Genomic DNA, 21,633 nt, shown 5'->3' on the forward strand with positions numbered 1-21,633 from the left:
GTTACAGTTGTTTAATTTCTACCTTTCTTCTATGTATATGTTCAAATGAATAATTAACTACACGATATCAAAATGTGACAGTTCTAACATAGCAAATCGAGTGGCCAAAGTTCATGCAACTCGTAACTTCTATTAGAACTATAAAGAGTAAACACAGGGTAAAATCATACATATATGGCTGGCAATGTACACAATAAACAGAAGCTCCAGTCTTATTTACAATACATATATTTCTAACGATCGAGAGCAGGCATGGGGCAGAGCAAAGAAATTTGACAAATTCACTTCTAAACATGCAGCATAGCTGAACAGATTGAAGCCTTGAGAGCCAGAGGGGTCCGCTAATTTCAAGGAAAAATGTATCAATATTACTTTCCAGTGATCAGCATCTCCAAGACCCTCTTTTTTCTTTGATCTGAGTAGGAAATACAATCATATTAGTGCACTAAGGTAATGGAATATTGAAGAATGTTTTATGTGAGATGTTTTAGCCCAACAAACCCTACTTAGCTAAGATTTGAAAGTGAAAGTTGCTCAGTCACACCTGACTCTTTGTGACCCCATGGACTATACAAAAATTTTTATTTGAACATTTATATTTTTATGGCTGGTTCTGTGTGGCTAGATACTTCCCATTTATAAAAAGAAGTCCAAAATGTAGATTTTAGTGTTACAGCTCTCTATTTTTAAAAGCTGTCACTTTTAACTGTTTGGTGGCCAAAAATTGAAAACAAGCCATGACAAGAACAAGTCTGTGTGAGGTAACTAAGGTACTAGTTTCTGATCTAGTTATTATTTTATTATAATAAACAAAAATGAAAAAAAATTAAACTTAATGTCTAAAAATGTATTTTGCCTTATATTGATCTATGTTAAAAAGTAATGAATACATAAGTATATAAAAAATAGCATGAGATTTGCAACATTCATAATCAATGTTGAGAGTTTCAATTTCATAAGACATAATAAATCACAGTTAAGATTTCAAAAATGTATGTTTTAATTCACCCAACATCTAAGTTACTATTTTCTTCATACAATTTGTTTGTTTAGAGCTTTTCATTGACGATTGCAACAAAAGAGCTTGAATGACTTATTTTCTTTCCTTATCAGTCATTGTAATAATTCAGTAGAATTTTTTAAATGGACCTTCACTAACAGATTATGATGATCATCAGGAGAGTAATAACATAAGGAAGGATAAGAACATTCTGAAAAAGAATAAACTTTAAGAAGCAAATTGCTTAAAATACCATATATTAAGTATTACCCTAAAATTATAGGAATAAAAAATAATCTAACACAAACATAGTAAAACAGTCTGGTGGTGGGAATATTTACAGAAATAGAATTCTACAGAAGAAAAGGTCCCAAACAGATTACTCTATGTATAGTCACTTGGAAATAATTTAATATGGAGTACACTATTCAATAAAAGGCTTGCATAAGTTTAGAAAACAAAATATAATTTAAAAAAGAACAAGCAACAACAAAACAAAAAGATCAGAATTCAGTAATATGCATGTTATTAATTTTGAAAGAATATATAAAGCTGTAACACAATATTAGAGAAAGATTCATTTTTAAAGATAATTTTCAAAAGAAGCTGAAATGTCTGTTATACTAATATAAAAATGAACATTTGCTAAATGATGTTATTTAATTCATTCAGTGAAAGAACTAGGAAAACATTATAAATAGTTCAAAAGAGCATTCAAAGAACAGACATAAAATTACAAGAGTTGTAAAATAACTCAAAAACCATGAAGAGTTCTAGAACTGAATAATAAAAAAGATATGTTATATGTGGATAACAGTGGTAAAATAGCTCAAACATAGATGGCTTTGCATGATCTAGACAATGCAGTGGATTTTTAAAAAACACATTTTCTTCCTTAAGGTTTTCCCTTCATTCTATGATAAACAATCTCAAAGAAAGATTATTCTGAATCACTAAAGAAGGCTCTTGTCCTTAGAGCTGTACTGATTATTGACCTAGCTGTAGCAAGAATGTAAACTTACCACCTAACCCTTTTTCACTTTATTTCATTGTAAATTTCATTGGCAATCTCTGATAAAGATTTTAGAATCTTACAAGCTGTAGTGAGGCCAGGAATCCAGGTCAAGACACTCTGTCCACCTGGTTTTACCTGAGCTACCTGTACTTTTGGGTGAATTCTCAGTCCCCCAAATATCTTAAGTTTCCTCACTTAGTCAGGAAGTGACCTTCCTTACTGACCTACAGGGCTGGAAACGCTGTGAGCCAATGCCAGCCCAGTTTTCCTAGAGGGCTTTGTAAGTACTGCCCTGTAAATTCAACCTCAGTTACTTAAATGTTTCTGGTCATATCTGACTAAATGAGCCTCGTTCTTAAGTATGACATTCCAAGCAAGCCCTTGATGGAAAAACAGCCTTTTCCAATTCTACCCTGGTAAATAAGAGAACAGTTTCTTACTGAACCTATGTATGTAATTATACTGCTGTTCCAAATCCAGGAGTGGGAAGGTTAAACAGGGATCATAAGATTTCATTTTATAGTGTTTTATTTTAGTTTACAAAATCAGAATTCAGTAAATTGATTTGGATTACAGATAGCTTAAAAGAGAAAGAGGGCTTCCTACTACATCCAAAAAATGAAATAGTGAAGCAACATCATCAGTATTCAAAAGAAAATGCAAATCACCCTCAACTCCCATCAGTTCATCACGCTCATCCTGTCACGTCTGACTTTTTGCGACCCGATGTATTGTAGCCCGCCAGGCTCCTCTGTCCATGGGGTTCTCCAGGCAAGAATACTAGAGTGGGTTGCCATTTCCTTCTCCTGGGGATCTTCCCAACTTGGGGATCGAACCTGGTCTGCTGCATTGCCGGTGGGTTCTTTACCACTGAACCACCAGGGAAGCAACAGCCCACTCACTCCTATGTAATTAATTCTTATTTCACTGAATATTGAGATTGAAGTTTGGCAAAAGCATAACACATTGTGTTACTTCTTTTAGACTCATTATCACATAAATTCAAATCTTAAGGCAAATTAAATTCCTTTGTGTAAACCTACAACTTTTATATTCATTCAGGTTTTGCTCCTCATGCTGCACTTTCTCATACTGGGATGGCCAGACATTTTCCTCTAGGTCAAGAGCTGAGATTTTCCATTAATAAATGAAAATCTACACTCATTTTCTTGTATACAAACTTGCATTTCTCTGCCATATGGTTCCTAATTTCATTTATGTATACTAATTATAACTTTCTCACCTAAGGCCAGACATCTTGGAGTGTGAAGTCAAGTGGGCCATAAGAAGCATCACTACAAACAAAGCTAGTGGAGGTGATGGAATTCCAGCTGAGCTATTTCAAATCCTAAAAGATGATGCTGTGAAAGTGCTGCACTCCATATGCCAGCAAATTTGGAAAACTCAGCAGTGGCCACAGGACTGGAAAAGGTCAGTTTTCATTCCAGTCCCAAAGAAGGGCAATGCCAAAGAATGTTCATGCAACCACACAGCTGCACTCATTTCACATGTTGGCAAAGTAATGCTCAACATTCTCCAAGCTAGGTTTCAACAGTATGTGAACTGAGAACTTCCAGATGTTCAAGTTGGATTTAGAAAAGGTAGAGTAACCAGAGATCAAATTACCCACATCCATAGGATCATAGGAAAAGCAATCGAATTCCAGAAGAATATCTAGTTCTGCTTCATTGACAACAGTGAAGCATTTGACTGTATGGGTCAAAACAAACTGTGGAAAATTCTTAAAGAGATGGAAATATCAAACCACTTTATCTGCCTCCTAAGAAATTTGTATGCAGGTCAAGAAGCAACAGTTAAAACTGGACATGGAACAATGGACTGGTTCCAAATCAGGAAAGGAGTACATCAAGGCTGTATATTGTCACCCTGCTTATTTAACTTATATGCAGAGTGCAACATGTGAAATGCCAGGCTGGAAGAAGTACAAGCTGGAATCAAGATCACTGAGAGAAATATCAATAACCTCAGTTATAGAGATGATACTTATGGCAGAAAGCAAAGAGGAACTAAAGAGCCTCTTGATGAAGGTCAAAGAGGAGAGTGAAAAAACTGGCTTAAAAGTCAACATTCAAAAAGCTAAGATCATGGCATCTTGTTCCATTACTTCATGGCAAATAGATGGGAAAACAATGGAAACACTGACAGACTTCATTTTAGGGGGCTCCAAAATCACTGCAGATGGTGACTGCAGCCATTAATTTAAAAGACGCTTGCTCCTTGGAAGAAAAACTATGACCAACCTAGACAGCATATTAAAAAGCAGAGACATTACTTTGCTGACAAAGTCCCGTCTAGTCAAAGCTGTGGTTTTTCCAGTAGTCATGTATGGATGTGAGAGTTGGACCATAAAGAAGGCTGAGTGCTGAAGAACTGATGCTTTTGAACTGTGGTGTCGGAGTAGACTCTTGAGAGTCCCTTGTATGGCAAGGAGATCAACCCAGTCAATCCTAAAGAAAATCAACTCTGAATATTCAATGGAAGACTGATACTGAAGCAGATGGTCCAATACTTTGGCCATTTGATACGAAGAGTGGACTCATTGGAAAAAACCCTGATGCTGAGAAAGTTTGAAGGCAGGAGGAGAAGGGGATGACAGAGGACAAGATGGTTGGATAGCATCACCAACTCAATGGATGTGGATCTGAGTAATTTCCAGGAGATGGTGAAGGACAGGGAAGCCTGCCATGTTGCAGTTCATGGAGTGCAAAGAGTCGGACACAACTGAGTGACTAAACGATTATAACTTTTAATCAGAGTAACTTCTCTTTTACCAAAGAAATATAAAATGGACATGGTGAACCCTCTGACACACCAGCATTTTAATAGACTTAACAGAATTCATGAATACACAAAAACACACATTTCTACAGCAAAAACTGTTTCTTAAACAATTTTTAAAAAGAAGTGAAAGTGAACATGTTCATTAACAGACAGTCCTGTTGTATAGACAGTAAGTTATAAAGATAGAACTTCTTTGTAACATAGAAAAATTAAAATCAAATGTACATAAACTTAAAATGTTGCTTAGTAATACATATTTCAGTATTCTGTCTTACTTATAAATGACATAGATATTCCATGAATATCAAGTAAATATCAGTAGAAAGCATTGTTAGCTAAAATATTGGAAAGTATCTCCCAGATGACATTCTACAAATATAATTAATATTGAAATTATTGAATTTTTTGTATTCGGCAACAATATTGAAATTGTTTTATTCAGAATAATAATTCATTTTGATTAAAAACAAACTTGCTTTTTTTCCTAATCTCAAATATAAAGTAGCAACTGGTGAATACCTAGCATTACCATCAGGGTTATACGAATAAAGGATAATTCAAGAAAAAAAGAAACTAGTTATGTAGAACTTTAAAGGGAAGCATAGATTTTATAAAATTTATTTCTACTTAATGTGTGTTTCTGGTATATCAGTGGAGGAATTCACAGTTTCATATTTGTTGAAGGGTATTTGCATTCTGGTACTACTAGATAAAATTCATTTATTTCTTATGACTATTGGAAAACCTGACTTTTTTTAAAAGATGTGAAATAAAGCCACCTTTATTGAGACATCTAACCACAGCATAAGGGAAGTTATCCCTAAGGAAAACTCTTTAATTTCAAAAGAAGCCTACCATTGAAATGTCATCCTTTTGCAATAAACAGTTGATAGCACCTGAAGAGATTTGAAAAGGCATTCAAAGAATAAATCAAGAAAACAGACTTTGTTTGGGCTTAACATAGATTCATTTTACTAGGATTATCCGAAATCTTCAAGTAGGCATATTACAACTCAAAGCTTTAATTATGGGGAGGTAGAAGAGCCAAATGAAGAAGGAAATGGTAACTCATTTCAGTATTCTTGCCTGGAAAATCCCATGGACAGAGGAGCCTGGAGGGCTGTAGTCCATGGGGTCTCAAGAGTCAGACATGACAGCGAATAAACCACCACCACCAACAGAGAAGCAAAATGCTGGTCATCTGCTCAAATAATACTGGGAAATAGTAACAGTTGTCATGTGAAACAGTGATGAATACTCTGAAGAAAGCTAGAATAATTGGATAGAATATTTGGTAGGTGAAATAAAAGTGTTTCCTCAGGGAATAACTAAGGATGAAAACTTACTTACTGCAAGCGATTCTTACCCTTCAAGGGAGGGCAGTTTATAAGAAATCAGCTTAATTTAGCCTCTCCTAACCACTATTAAGTCTCTTGGACTGCAAGGAGATCCAGCCAGTCCATCCTAAAGGAGATCAGTCCTGGGTGTTCATTGGAAGGACTGATGCTGAAGCTGAAACTCCAATACTTTGGCCACCTCATGAGAAGAGCTGACTCATTGGAAAAGACCCTGATGCTGGGAGGGATTGGGGGCAGGAGGAGAAGGGGTCGACAGAAGAAGAGATGGTTGGATGGCATCACTGACTCGATGGGCATGGGTTTGAGTAAACTCTGGGAGTTGGTGATGGACAGGGAGGCCTGGTGTGCTGCGATTCATGGGATCAGAAAGAGTTGGACATGACTGAGCAACTGAACTGAACTGAACCACTATTAAATCTCAACTCTGTGAACCTGGGAAACTTTCACTAATACAAAACAAAAACTTTAAAGATCAGTTTCGAATATTAAGCAGCTCTAAGTTTAGTTCAGTCCCTCAGTCGTGTGTGACTCTTTGTGACCCATTGGACTGCAGCATGCCAGGCCTCCCTGTCCATCACCAACTCCCCGAGTTTACTCAAACTCATGTCCATTGAGTCGGTGATGCCATCCAACCATCTCATCCTCTGTCGTCCCTTTCTCCTCCTGTCTTCAGTCATTCCCAGCATCAGGGTCTTTTCAAATGATCAGTTTTTCGCATCAGTTGGCCAAAGTTTTGGAGTTTCAGTTTCAGCATCCGTCCTTCCAATGAATTTTCAGGACTGATTTCCTTTAGGATGGACTGGTTGGATCTCCTTGCAGCCCAAGGAACTCTCAAGAGTCATCTCTAACACCACAGTTAAAAAGAATTAATTCTCTGGTGTTCAGCTTTCTTTATAGTCCAAATCTCACATCCATACATGACTACTGGAAAACCATAGCTTTGACTAGACAGATCTTTGTTGGCAAAGTAATGTCTCTGCTTTTTAATATGCTGTCTAAGTTGGTCATAACTTTTCTTCCAAGGAGCAAACATCTTTTAATTTCATGGCTGCAGTCACCATCTGCAGTGATTTTAGAGCCCCTCCCAAATAAAGTCTGTCACTATTTCCATTGTTTCCCCATCTATGTGCCATGAAGGGATGGGACCGGATGCCATGATCTTAGTTTTCTGAATGTTGAGCTTTAAGCTAACTTTTTCACTCTCCTCTTTCACGTTCATCAGGAGGCTCTCTAGTTCTTCTTCACTTTCTGCCATAAGTGTGGTATCATCTGTATATCTGAGATTATTGATATTTTTTCCCTGCAATCTTGATTCTAGCTTGAGCTTCATCCAGTCCAGCATTTCTCATGATGTACTCTGCATATAAGCTAAATAATACCTAGCTAATAAAAAGAAGCTCTTCAACTGAAGCTACCTGACACTTCTCATCTCTGGCTTCTTTTTTTTTTTTTTTTTTTTTTTTTGCTTTTGCTCAGTTTGGAATCAATTCTCTTTACTCCTCCTGGGTATCATACTCCTGTGTATCCCAAAATCTCAGCTTTGTTTTTCTTTCAATAAGCAAATCTGATATAGGAACCATAAGGTCAACATCTTGAACAAATCTTTCTCTTTTTTTTCTTCAATACATTCTGACAATTTTATTATCTTTTTTCTTATCCAATATAAAAAGACATGTCTCCTGACTGCAGCTCTGAAGTGTGCAGCTGCTTGGTGAATCATGCCCGATGAAACTGATTTTCAAGGGTCAATCCAAATAAATGAATATAACATTGCTTCTCCAGGAAGTCAAACAAAGGGACCAGTGTAGCTGTCAATAGCACCCTCCTATGTGAAGAGCTAATAGCTGTAACATAATATATTCCCTTACCATTCTGTTCTGCTTAGCAGATTGAACTAAGGCACACACTCATAATCAATATAGTATGAAGAAGGTAATAATGACCAAGTAAATGGTGAAACTAACCACACTACTTTTGTCTTGTGTGTATTCAAATATTTATGCATGTGATTAATTTTCAGATGATGGTAGCTAAATATAATTTATACATTTTTCTCCAAAACATTTCTGTAGCTAAATATAAAGTAAATTCTCTGTATTCTCACATCTCCCTTTAGTTAATTTCACCTATCCCTTCTTAGAAAAGATTTGAACTTCTTCCCCAAATTTCCCAGCATCCTTTCAAATAGTCAGGGGAATGTGACTTGCTCTGGCTATGGGCTTTGAGGATAAGTGACGTGGGTCCCTTTTGGATCTTTGCATCCTTTGTTTTTGAGTACCTCCTCCATTCTTTCTTTTTCTGCATAGATGATAGAGGAAGACACCTTTTCCAGGCTATGTGCTACAAGACAGCAATGCCTCTATCATCTTGAGTCTGATTGATACCTGGATCAGATAACCTATCAACCTACACTGTACATATAATATGAATACAAAACAACCCAGTTTGGGGGATTGATTATTATCATAAACATTCCTACCTCTTACACTATATCCCCTTAAAACTGTTAAATTAAGAATATATTAAATTTGCACTGTAACCCAACTCCCTTTCTACCTAAGAAATTGGTATTATGAAGAATAATTTTACCTTCATATAAAAATTTTGCTTCTGCTACTCCTCCGTACTTATCTTTCATTTGGTATTTTATTGTGGTCATCTAAGTACTGGATTCTTCCCATTCTTTGGGAACTTTGTATTCTGATTCACAGTACTTTCTACACATTAATTTGGAATCCAATAAGATAGCCTGTATTTCCTTAATCTCTTAGTTTCTAGGGATTTCCATCTGCTTTCCACATTAGCTTCCTATCTTGAATAACACGTGATATCACTTGAACACCTCAGCATCTAGAATGTTTTTATTCCCATCCTCATATAATGTCCTGCATATCTTCTACTTTCTTTCTTGTCTCCACCATGGTTTTTAGGAATATCAAAATTTTCTGTCCTTGCACTTGTGTCCTTTCCTCCTAATATTAATAGCAAGCTCCTCTTCTTTTTACCTAATTTTACACAGCTCAAATACTATGGTCGAGCTCTGCAATGCTAATTGTTTGCCAGTGTTCTCAACATGTCTATCTAATTAGCCTGCACACACACAAGTGCACACACACACACACACACACACACACACATTATACATGCACAATACAGTAAATGCTTGACCTTGGATCAATCTAAGTGTTCAGCTCTATGCTTTAAAAACCAAATTGTATATTGTCACTGAAGTAACTCCATAAAATCATGTAAATAATGTTCCCAAGCTGCAGGGCCTCTTTTTTTATTAGTGGTTATTGCTTTATGGTTTTTTGACCATGCCATATGGATCCTGCCATGCAGGATCTTAATTCCCTGGCTAGGGATCGAACCTGTGCCCCCTGCAGTGGGAGGGTGAAATCCTAACCACTGGGTGGCCAGGGAAGTCCAGTGGTTATTGATGAACCTTATCACTTTCAAGTATAGCAGAGCATCACCATCCGCACACCTCATTTGTATAGTCCTCCACTTCTTTGAGGAGAAAATAGAAGGCATGGCATAAGTTTAAAAAAAATCATTCCCAAAGAAATTTTTAATCTGCCTCCAATCCTGAGTCCTTTTCTTGATTCTTCTGCATCACAGTGAATGTGTGAGTCTTCTTCTGCAAAGGGAAAATATGTCCCATACGTGTGTGACTTTAAATACCCTCATTCCCCTTTACAACTTCCTTCTGTCATGTTTTATCTTCTTTCATCTTTGCTTTTATATTCTTCATTTTTATTGATTTTTTTTATCTTACTCTTAAGCATACAGAAAAATAAAATAATTTGAATATATATATATATTTAAGGATAATAATTAGCATCACTTCAGCTTCTTATTGGCCCTGTTTTTTAAAGAAGTTTTCTCTTTAGATTTTCTATTTTGAATTTTTAAATTTCTCCAGCTCTCTCAGGGTTCTTCGTGGTTCCTTTATATATATATGTGAATGGAAGACCAAGTTGAACATGACAGTGATGACTGGATCTTCTTGAAATAAGAGAACTGAATGTAATTTAGATATAAATAAACAAAGATTGATTTAATACCAGCAAAATACAGCTTTATTCCTTTAGTCTGGGGGCAGCACTGAAATAAAAAAAGAATATAAATAAACACATACTGCCAAGTAGTAGATGTGAAAAAAGATAAATAGGGAACTACAAAAGATATTAACTGTAGAGAGAAACATTCAAGTTAGGGTGATCTTGGAAATCTGTCTGGGAAATAACGTAAGTATACACAAATGAAGTGATGGGTATTCTACAATGGAATATTGCTCAATCATGAAAAGAAACAAAATTGGAATTATTTGTAGAGGAGTGGATAGACCTAGATCTTGTCATACAGAGGGAAGTAAATCAGAAAAACAAATATCGTCCATTTAACTCATACATGTGGAATCTAGAGAAATAGTATAGATGATCTTATTTGCAGAACAGAAATAGAGACACGAGTGTAGAGAACAAACATAGACACCAAATGGGGGAGCAGGAGCTGGGAAGAATTCGGAGACTGTCATCAACACATGCACACAATCGATACCACGTGTGAAATAGATAACTAATGAGAACCTGCTGGACAGCTCGGGGAACTCTAGTCAGTGCTCCGTGGTGACTCCAGAGGGAAGGAAATCCAAAAAGAGAGGATATATGTATACATATAGCTGATTCACTGTGCTATACAGCAGAAACTAACCAGCATTTTAAAACAGCTGTACTCCAACAAAAATTAGCTTTAAAAAATGGAGTGATGGGTAAAGTAAAGTAAAGGTCGAGAGAAGAACATCCAGATGGAAGAAGCAATAAGAACAGAGGTCTTGAAGTGTCAGCAAACGTGTCGAGTTAGAACAACAAGGAAGCCAGGCAGAGTCAATGAAGCAAAGAGGCGTATACGATTACTTAAAAAGTTAGGGATTAATTTGATTAATGTCCTGATCAAAAAGTAAAATGTTTCAATATTGCCATATCTTATCCCTTTTCTCATGAAAAGTATTCTTGAAATAACTTCTCTAGTCACTGAGAGAGTTCTTGCTTGTTTATAGACCAGATCATCCTCTTCAGTCTCCAGGTACATCTGGCATATTTTGCTCTGCCTTGTACTTCTAACTCTCCTGGAACTGACCCCGAGGCCCTCTCTGCTGCCACCGTTGAAGGTGCCTTTGATGTTATCATGGTGTTTATATAAAAATTACTCAGGAGGCCAGACATTGCTTATTTTGTGCAGAAGTAAGGAAATGGTCCTTTTCTTGACATTCTAAGCACACTTTGCTGCTCAGGCTGTGAATCATGTGGCTAAAACAGGACCTCAGCTACTCCTCATCTTTGCTCTTCTGGATAGTAACTCACCACACACACACACACACACACACACACACACACACACACACACACACACACACACACACACACTTCCTTATCCTCCAAGGCAGATCACTGTCTTTCTATAGTACCGTCTTTATTAATATAAAGTCAGGAAAACATAAACTGCACCTTGGAGATGAACCCAACAGACTTTTCAGTTTTATGCAAATAATATAGATAACCAATCAGAGATATAAAATGAAACTTTTACAGAAGGTTGATACCTTAAGATTTCTTTAAAGAAAGTTTGCAGTAGTCTGCCTAATGGTGAACTGAAGTATTCACAACTCTCACTAGAAAATTTCTTGTGGCAAAATTTAGATGGTTTTGGGGTCCTTTTATCATAATTTCAGGTGTTAAAATTAGAAAGCAATTTAGATTTCTAACTAAGTCACAACATAATTTCAGTGGACTTATCCTATTCATTTATGTGTTTGTGATGTGGTGTGTGTGTGTGTCTTACTTAACCTAGCACTTAGCATACTGTACTATTTAGTAACTGAATATCAATGATTTAAATGGGAGGTAGCAAAAAAATTGTAGACTATAGTTTGTTGGCTCTATCATTGTGAACAGCATTATTGGAGGCAAAGTCCAAGTTTTTAATATTACCAAAGAAACATTTAGTATCTGCAGAAAGTTCTGCACTTTGTATCTCACAATGATGCTTTGATGGAGATATGTTATTTATCAACACTTGCAGAGTGATTTCAAGTGAAGGAGGATGTCAGCATCCTTTAAGAAATAAGATTTTTGAGGTTAGAGTCACTTGCTTTGGAATCATTCCAATTGCAAAAGTGCTATGAGAAGAAATTTAAGTACATTCCACTGAATTTTTATAAGGATCCAAACGTATATGCTTTTTCAAAATCTCCCATTTCAGAATCTTTTTCATGTGTTGCTTGTTGACTTTAGCTCAGCTAGCTTTAACAGATCTCTCCCCTTAAATCTCAAGGATTTCTTCATTAATCTTCCCCACATACCTTGGCACATTTTTAATGCCCCTCTCCTGCTTAGTTGAATGGAATCAGGTTTGATGTTTTGTTTCAGTCATCCTGGCCTTCTTTCTCTGTATAGGCCTAGCTTAGATATGGAGCAATATTTCTTTTGTCCAAGTCACCAAAACTCTCAAAGTCAACACCCAGCCCCTAGTCATCTTTAAATAAGCTGCAGAAGAGCAAAATATACTTTGAAATGTATGTGTTTTTTCTCCAATGGGAAGTTTAAAATATGGTGAGTTATCACTGAAATGTAACATATTTATACACACAGACAGGAATGTGTTTATACAACCTATTTTTGCTCCTCACTTTGCTCCTCACTGAAATTTGCATCTAGAGTTGTCATGAACGCCCCAGCTAGCCCATAGCAGATAGGTTTGCAAGCAACTTGAGTGTCTGCCAGCTGGTGATGTGTGGGTTTCTTTTTGTGATTCCTTTGTTGCTATTGTTTAAATCAATATTCCTTTAGACAGCAAGCAGAACTTAGAGTTCAAGGATTATAACTCTTTCCATCGCTTTGCTTTTTCTAGTGCTCCAAATAGTGAGATTTATATTCAATCATATTCTCTGGCTAAACTGACTAAGCTGATCCCTGTGGACAAACAAAGTCACTTTTCTGAATCAAAATGTATGTCTTTCTTCCCACAAGTTGAATAAACCAGTTTGAATTTTTTTTAATAAAGCTTAACTTATAGGTTAAAAATGACTCTATAATAATGAATTTTAATAATTATACTGCAAAATGATATATATTTATATAACTAATATTAGTGATGTTGCCTTTTCAATAGAAAAAAAGCAATATTACAGAATTGTTATTTCCATGGGACTTTTCTGGCGGCCCGGTGGTTTAAGACTTCGCTTTCCAAGGCAGAGGCTATGGGTTTGATTGGGGAGCTAAGACCCCACGTGCCTTGCGGTCAAAAAACCAAAACATAAAATAAAAGTAATATTGCAAAAAATTCAATAAAGACTTTAAAAATGGTTCACAGCAAATGAATCTTTAAAAAAATTACTTTTAGAGAATCTTGCTGTGTAGAAAGATGGTAACGATACCCTATATGCAAGACAGAAAAAGAGGCACAGATGTATAGAGCAGACTTTTGGACTCTGTGGGAGAAGGCGAGGGTGGGATGATCTGAGAGAATAGCATTGAAACAAATATACTATCAAGGGTGAAACAGATCACCAGCCCAGGCTGGATGCGTGAGACACGTGCTCAGGGCTGGTGCACTGGGAGGACCCAGAGGGATGGGATGGAGAGGGAGGTGGGAGGGGGGATCGGGATGGGGAACACATGTAAATCCATGGCTGATTCATGTCAATGTATGGCAAAAACCACTACAGTATTGTAAAGTAACTAGCCTCCAACTAATAAAAATAAATGAAAAAAAAATAAAAAGAAAGTGAAAAAAACTACTTCTATATCATATTTTGATATATTACATGAATCGTGAAAAAAATTACTTCTATATTATATTTTGATGTGTTACATGAATCAAGAAATATTTAGTTAGCTTTAGGAAAGACAGAGTTACAAAAGTCATCATCAAAGAAACCATTTTAATGTATTTTATTACTTTATTAGAAGTGGCATGCACAACTCCACTCCATGGATTTACTTTAAATTACTGCTATCATAGAGTTAAAATAAGTTATAGTTTCATCTTCTGATACTACAAGATATTAAATGGTTTTAAAATATTACAAGACATTCAGGGGAAATAAATCATGTATCCTGTGCTGTAGGCAGTCACCCATCTCTAGAAGTTCGTGTGCTCCATGTTGCATTTCTGGTTATAACATGATTCTCTGCCATTAAATGGTAAAAATTTAGGACCCTCTCTGCATCCGTAATGAAAATAAGACAAAATTTACTCTGGAGCAGCATGGTACTTAAAAGACTACTTTTCTTCCTAATGATTGACAGGACATTGGAACAAAATGTTTAATTTTGTATTTCTGCTAATGTTACAGACAGCATTGTAATAAGCCACATGACTGGCTTTTTGCCAAAGATGAAAAATGCCAGGCTTAAAGCCTATAGGCACAACTATTTGTGATAAATTATTTTTCATTTCAAGAAAGATACTGCGTGAGTAATTTTATGGTTTTCTGAGTTTAAACTCGGCATGATTGAATGAGATGGTCCCATTGATCAAAGAGCCATAATTCCACTCTGTAGTGAAGGTGTTATATTAGTGAATCAACTTGAAACCAAAGAAAGCCCTGGGTATGTTCTGTGACTTGCCTTACATATCCTGGATTGCTTTTTGTATTCTTTATAGTGATTCATTTTCATCTGCAATGTAAAGATTGCTCTGAAATTTAATCTCAAAAATTGCTTTCTTCAAAGCTGTAGTACAGAAGAAAGAACATGGGCTTTAGAGTCAAGACAAAACTCTTGGCCTGCCACTAAACAGTGATATGACTTAGTAAGATTCAGTTAAATTTTTTATTTGTACAACTGGAAAATATTAATTTAGAAGGTACTATAGTAAATATAGGGCTTCTCTGGTGACTCAGCAGTAAAGAATTTGTCTGCAGTGCAGGAGACATGAGTTCGATCCCTGGGTTGGGAAGATCGCTGGAGAAGGAAATGGCAACCCATTCCAGCATTGTTGCCAGGGAAATCACATAGACAAAGGAGTCTGGTGGGCTATAGTCCATGGGTTTGCAAAAGAGTCACACACAACTTAGCAACTAGATAATAACAATAAATAGTAAAAATACTACAAATTGCATTTAAACACCTAATAGAACACTTCCACAGTTTAATTTTTCATTAAATGGTATCTGTTCAATCTTTTGCATTTTCATACTCGAATACTTGATCACATCCATTGATTTTCATTTCTCTTGTTTTATATTTAATGTAGAATTTTCAGCTAAAATAAAAGTTAGCCTTCGCTACCTTTTGGTCTCCAAATTTTACTATGAAAAGATGGTGTTATAATTTAGCTATTCTGGATCTAAGTCTATTTATCTTTTCACTATACTGATGTCTCAGTGATGTCTAATACCACAAGGTCAATGTTATTCTTTTAGCAACAGAGACATCACCATAAGATATTAAAGGGTGAACTCAAGTTTCAAAAAGTCACAGTGTGTGGGAGCAAAATTGGCCACACCAAAATATGTTTCTTTGGCACAAGGATTAATTTAGCCTGATTATTTTTAAGAAACTGAAGAGTTGAGAAGTTTGTTCTTGTTACCTCCCCATTAACTGCCTAAAACAATTTGGATAAAGGCACTTTCCCGGAATAGAGCTATCCCCAAAGATATTGGTGAAGGATATGAGCTGGTTGTCTGATGGGGAAACTCAGCAGGGTCTGGAGAGCAGAATTCATTCTATGTCTGCTATCTCTGCCTGGCCAAAAAACATTTTTTTTTTCCCCTCAAACATGTGCTTCTCCATCTCCTTGCAAATCACCTTGCTTACCTTTGAAATTTCCCAACCACTATCTCCACCATCTTCTTTCATTTTAGCTGAAGATGGTATTTAAGATGAAGGCTTCAACAGTTTTAGTAAGTTTTCAGCTTCTCTGAGTCTCTCCCATGTATGTGAAGTTGTGAAAGTGAAGTTACTCAGTTGTGTCTGACTCTTTGCAACTCCATGGACTGTAGCCTACCAGGCTCCTCTGTCCATGGAATTTTCCAGGCAAGAGTACTGGAGTGGGTTGCCATTTCCTTCCCCAGGGAAAGGCATTCCCCAGTGGGTTGCCATTTCCTTCCCCAGGGAAAGGCATTCCCCAGTGGGTTGCCATTTCCTTCGCCATTTCCTTCTCGATCCAGGGATCAAACCCGGGTCTCCTGCATTGCAGGCAGACGCTTTACCATCTGAGCCACCAGGGAAGTTCGTTATACATGTTATCAAATCTGTCTCATGTTAATTTAATTCTTAGACCAGTCAGAAGACCCTATAGAAAGAGAGGGAAATTTTTTTCCTCCCTGACAGTAGATGCAATATTAATACCTCTGAAAATGACATCCAGAGCCTCTACTTAAGGCTTCAATAAAATTTGAGCTTTACAAAATAGGGGGAAAAATAACTTTGTTTTATGATCACAGATGGTGTTTCTTATTTTTAGTTTTTGGATTTAACTTATAGCTCCATTCTCTTTGACCAGTACAGCTAGTTTATGGAATTGCTCAACAATTTCTAAGGATTATCAAGAGTCAAAAGTTATTTTTATTTTTATTTCAAATGGTATTTTTAGATTGCACAAAGAGGCAAGTTCACCATGCATACTGAAGTTCCGAGATGAATCTTTATTCTCTGTTTTATTCTTTATGCCTTTCAAAATGCATATCTTAGCTTCCATGCTTGCATCTTAGGACCCAAATTTCTTGAAATAATGATGGGCACATCACAATTTCTAATGAGAATGTGTACACTATATTATTTGATTTTAACCCACAAGGTATAAAATGTACAGACTATATTTTCAAAGACTTTTTTCTATTGGGTATAGCTGTGTCACTGTTAAAGTTGGTGCAACAGCAAAAAGGATCATCTGTAAATAAACAGCTGCTTTTAGAAAATAATACATCTTAGGTACTCTGAAATTTCAGTGAGTTATGCTGTAACCAAGAGAGACATAACTCATACTTTCTTTCAAAGGTTCATCTTGAGTAGGAAAATGTAAGTTTTGTTTTCTTCTTAAGGTATAAACATATAAGAAAAAAAATTAGTCCTTAGAATTTACTCATAGATTCATTCACTTTTCCTTGATCAAAGAAATAAAATGTGCAGTTAGCAATGATATTAAAGTGTCAACATAGCTCTGCTTATAAAATAAGTGCTTGAGAAAAATCTTTGCGCAAATACTGTTGTTATTGAACTGTTGAGTGATTGCAACTCATGTCCTTGCCGAGGCCGATCTAAAGGGGCTATTTTTCAAATCTATCAGCTCAAACTATGTCTACTCCACAGACCTAATAGAATTAAGACAGAAAGTAATAGAGAATTTCCATTAACAGACAAAAGTGCTTAAAACAATGAAGTCACTGGATGGTGCAGTCAAATTTAAACCGATTATGGTGTTGACTGTTTCCATATGACCCACTCAATTTCTAAAATGATTGACACTATTTAGACACATATACATTATATTTATAATAAGCACACATTAGTATAATATATACCATTATTTTTGACCTAACAAATTGCAGGGTAATTCAAATGAAAATTTTGTATTAGAAAGTGATTGTTGTAGAAATGTTATCTTCTGACATATAGGATCAAATCAGAAAATATTGCTAACAGATATAGCAAACTTCTACTTGTTGATTGGAGATTGAATAAACTAGATGATCACTACACTTACTAAATCAGGTTCTGTGTCAGTATCTGAGTGAATCAAAATAAAAAATATGCTACCCTTGAGTTGAATGAACAGATTAATAGCAGTTCAGCTAACTGAATAACAACTGATTTCACTTTCCCCTAGTGGAATTGAAGAAGAATAAGCAAAACAAAATATCTTTAGAGGTTGAATGTTTGGTTCAAATACAATTTACATAAATCTAACTAAAAGAGTCGTACCAAAGCAATATCTAATTAACCTCATTTAATTCAGTTGGATATGTATTTAGATCACTTAACATTCCCTGATTGTGTATATGAAATGGGATAAGAATGTGACTGATGAAAATATTTCTCCACAGATTTTATATACTCACAAGCAGAAAAGCACACACACACACACACACACACACACACACACACACACACACACACATATATATATATATATATATAACACTTAGGATGTATAGTGGGCTTCCCTCGTGGCTCAGACATTAAAGCATCTGCCTGCCACGTGGGAGACCCGGGTTCAATCCCTGGGTTAGGAAGATTCCCTGGAGAAGGAAATGGCAACCCAATCCAGTATTCTTGCCTGTAAAATTCCATGGACTGAAGAGCCTGGTGGGCTATAGTTCCATGGGGTCGCAAAGAGTCGGACACGACTGAGCGACTTCACTTTCATTTTCACTTTCACTTTATGGCGGGTATGTAAGTTATGAAACATCTGGAATGCATTCTGAGTTCTTGGCAATTATTGCTTTCCGTTGACATTTTATATTATTTTGGGAATAATTTTTGCTTGCTTATTTTGTCTTCATTTTTGATTTTATATTATCTAATCATTCAAGTACAGGATGGGAATAACACCTGATAACTTCCTCAAGAAATGGTAATGCTGGTGGGTCAATTGGAATGTCTCGCTAACGTCAGCTGTAGGAAATAGACGCTGAACTTTCTCATGTAACGAGAAGCACGTGAGCCAATGAAGCCACTGTCCTCTGGCTGCCTGTGCACACCCAGGCTTGTTTCTGTGATCCCCTTGGCTTGTCTGTCATGGTGTGACCCGCTGCTCTGGCCCTGGTTTTCATGCTTACGTCTCCACGGTGGCGCCAAGCGTCTCCTGCCTTCATCTCATTAGCTAGATCAGTGATATAAGTAAACCCCATCTGTGAGACAGACTGAAAAAGGACATATCTAGCTTTTACAATCTCTCTAGCAAGTTCAGGCAAGGAGATAGTGGTTGGGATTGAGGTTAGGGTGAGCTTGCAGTCTTCATGAGAGCTAGTGGGTAAAATTGGTCCCATTACATATTTTCATAAGGGAAAGCGTAAAGTTAAATAACTGCTTTTATTACTCCCAAATGAGGAGAAATTGCGCATGAATAAAGATCTAGTTTGCAAGAGGGAAGAGGAATAAAGACAATGGCAAGAACTCAGGAAAGGATTTAAAAATTAGTGTCTATAAACACACATTTTGCTTAATCATGAAGGGTCCAAAACACCTACCTGTGAGGTGTTTAAACATCATCATCTCACTATTATGACTTAGGTGAAGTGCTATAAGAAAACAATATTAAATTCCTTGCTATTATATACATCTAATGTATATAATATACAAGAGAAGAGCATAAGTCAAACAAGTTTTAGCAGAAATAGATTGCTTTTGTGATGATAAAGATATACTACTTTATTAGAAAATGAGTGATTGCTTTTTTTAAAAACTATTTTTATATCCTGGAATATCCTGGATATTACTTTAGTTAATTTACATTAACTAATTTACTTAACCATATTGTATACCTAAAAAGAACAGTATCTGAATTTAAACCTGATAGTAACTATTTTTCTCCCATTTTCAGAAAAAACAAAACAAATTCATCCCAAGGCACAAGCTCTGAGACCCTGAGCTAGCTCTCTTGCTATAGAACTGGAGTTTTGCCCAGACAGCCTACAGTGAGTCTGACCCCCTGGAGTAACTGCTGCATACTAGATTCCCTGCCATTCTCACAAATCTCATAAAAACGTCCAAAATTTTTACTTATACAAAATAACTCATTTTATCTTGCAGGAGGGGAACAATTGTCCCTCCACCCTACTAAGTTCTTTGACTAGTGTAATAATTAAATTGACACAAGACAGATAAACAGGAGAAAATGAAATTATGTATGTACAGGAGTCCTTTAAGGCTATGAGGCTCATATGCAGTCAGGCCCCTGGGGCTTAGATGTCATTCTGAGTTAAGAAGCAGAGGGGTAGGAGTCTGGAGCTTCAAGAAGGAGGAAGAAATTTCACAGGAACACGGGAAGAGCAAAAGTTCAGTAAACAAATGTTCACCATGCCACACTGAGGCAATGGGGAGACAGAGAGGAATTTGATCTCCAGGCTCAGCAATCTCCCCATTAGCTTACAACACCTCCATCATCATCTTTGTACTTACCTCACTGATAGTTCTCTTCCTAGACCAAGTTCTCTACCTAAATTCTCTCTGGCAGAAGAGAGAGAGAGATAAAACTTTTTCTTGAATCTGCTGGATCTTTATTGCCTTCAGCTCAAAAGAATCCAGAGCTCAAAATAGTGGCACATTTTGGGGAGACATGATCTGTCCTTCAGTCCCCTCTCAATTTAAAAAGTCCTAAGAGGTGAAACGGCACTTTGGTAAAACATTAAAATATGTTATATTTATAAAGAGAGATGAATAAAAGAAAAATTATATCTCTGAAAATGCAAATATTTATAGCAAAATGCTGAATATTAAGCTCAGGACTTTTTGAAAGTTTTGACTCAACAAAGATAGTCATAAATACACAGCATTGGTTTATTTTAGCTCACTAAATTTGTTTTAATTTTAGACAAATTTTCTGTGTTTATATGGATAGAACTACTATTGAACTGTAAGTTATAAATAAAAGTGGAAAAATCTTCACAATTATATCAGATGAAAAAATGCTTAAGGAAGAAATTTAAGCATTTTAATTATTTTTTGAATAAAGCTAAAACCCTTTGTTGAGAGACATAAATAATATTTTACTAAAGAAAGAAATATTATTAATGAAAAATAAAGAAATGACATTCCTCTAAGATTAAGCATTTAATAATTTTAATCAAAATTGCAGGGTTTTGGATCTTCATGATTCTAAAGTTTTCTAAAAATAAAGTAATAACACTGTCAAGATATCTTACAAAGAATAGTGAAGATTTTTTCATGAGATATTATATTTATATTTGACATTATATTTATGTTTGATATTTTCAAGCATCAAATATTGATAATGATAAAAAATAATAATCATTTGAACAACATTGTCCTAACATTGGAATAGACAGATCACTGTAATACAAAAGTCCTAAAACAGATTCATATATATGTTGTAATTTCATATTTTGAACCATAAATTAAATGAATTTCTTATTGAGCTCTTAATTTTAAAAAGTTACTGACTTTAAGTTAGCCTCCCCCTTCTGAAGGATCTAAAGATAAAATTGTACAGCAGAAGATACTGCTTTGAACATTTTAATGTATTCAAAATAATAAAATCAACCTCTTTTCTGGCAGTACAGAGTAGGTTATTCAAACTAATCATCCTTCTGAAAATTGCTAATAAAATTCTTGATAACATCAAAAATTTGAAAAAAAATCAAAATGAATTAAGCCAAGTTAAAAAGGGATAAGAAAGAAAACACATCTTGGTGGGGTTAGATTTGTACCAGGAATGCAAATTATCAATTAATATAGTCTACCACATTAGTAGAATTAAATGAAAAATAT

Source organism: Muntiacus reevesi, chromosome 4, assembly GCF_963930625.1.
Source record: "Muntiacus reevesi chromosome 4, mMunRee1.1, whole genome shotgun sequence".
NCBI classification, from domain to species: Eukaryota; Metazoa; Chordata; class Mammalia; order Artiodactyla; family Cervidae; genus Muntiacus; species Muntiacus reevesi.